Below are 1,412 nucleotides of genomic sequence, written 5' to 3'. Positions count from 1 at the left end.
AGTCCGTCACTTAAAAAAAAAATTATTCTAAGCTCATTAACAAATCCTCAATGACCCCTTTAATATGTGACTTTAATGCCCAAGTTCTCTGTAAGTTCAAGAGGAGAAAAATGGCTCCTGCAGGGAACCCAGGGCAGATTTCAGGTATTCTTCATCCTATCTATGTGAGAAGCCATGGCTAGATAATTTCAAAAGCATATGCCTTTAGGATTCAAGCTGTTAATGTTTGCAAACCAGACAACCACCCTTAATACCACTGCTGGTTTATTGACACCAACTCTGCGCTTCCCACAGCTTGTAATTGAATCCCCCCACTGCTTAATTGGAAACAGAATGACTCCACAACCAGATTTGAAACATCTTCTGAAGCTGGGAGGAACATCAGCACTCCCTTTTAAAAATAAAAATTATATCATTAACTGTGTTAAGTGAAGATTGGTGTTCTGGTGAATATCGGGAAATGAGTGCACCCCAGGACTGTCTGAACACAGTGCAATCAGGGAGGTCTTCTGTTTCAGTGTCTGAGCACACGGCCTCCCTCCTCCCAGGGCACGCGGGGAGGCTGAGCCTGGCTACACCTGCACCTTGCAAAAGACCGTGCACTGCGCTACGCTGAACCTGGTCCAGGGCCTTTGCTTCGAAAACATAATCCTATCCTTTGGCTCGAGATTTATGTTCAGCATTTCAATCGAGCTATAAGTATTGCCCTCTTATTACAAGTCCATATGCACTGATGTAGGCATCACTCCCTCCTTCACTGCTATCAAATCGATGTTGATAGGCATACATCTGATTTGTAAACAGTGGAGGAAACGGAAGAAAATGATAAGCCCGTGTAGGATTGGGTGATGTTTCCCTCTGTAATGCATACTCATATTGGCCGTGAATGAGTCAGCTTGACTGTAATGTACAACATGCAATACACAACACACTCTGCACACACACATGCACTCACGCATGCACAATCCCACTAACACACAGCTATTAAGGGCTTGTGACTGATAGCAGCATTTTAGGACAGAGTAGAACAGGATAACCCGTTTCATATATATGGAGAGAGTCAGGGTAGAAGTGTCCCTGTGGGTTTCTGACACTTTCACTCTTTATGCGAGTGGAAAGCCCTGTCTTTCTCCTTTGAAGCTGCTGGTCATTTTGAACTACTCAGCTTGCAGTTAGCAGCCCAACCTGAAACAGCCATGCCACAAGGACTCCGTGTATGTGTGTGTGTCTGCTATACACACACACACAGATATAGCAGAAGCCCTGGTGGCATGGTGGTTATGCATTCGGGTGTAATATGTATAATAGGTATATGTATATAATGTGCCTACATGTATACACATATGTGTCTATACATTTATGCATAAGTATGTATGTGTGTATGTACGTATATATACCAGGAACCCTTGTGG

This window comes from Echinops telfairi, unplaced genomic scaffold (genome assembly GCF_000313985.2).
Source record: "Echinops telfairi isolate 266 unplaced genomic scaffold, ASM31398v2 ScPeMD7_2291;HRSCAF=2852, whole genome shotgun sequence".
In the NCBI taxonomy this organism is placed as follows: Eukaryota; Metazoa; Chordata; class Mammalia; order Afrosoricida; family Tenrecidae; genus Echinops; species Echinops telfairi.
Note: the sequence above shows the minus strand (reverse complement) of the source record.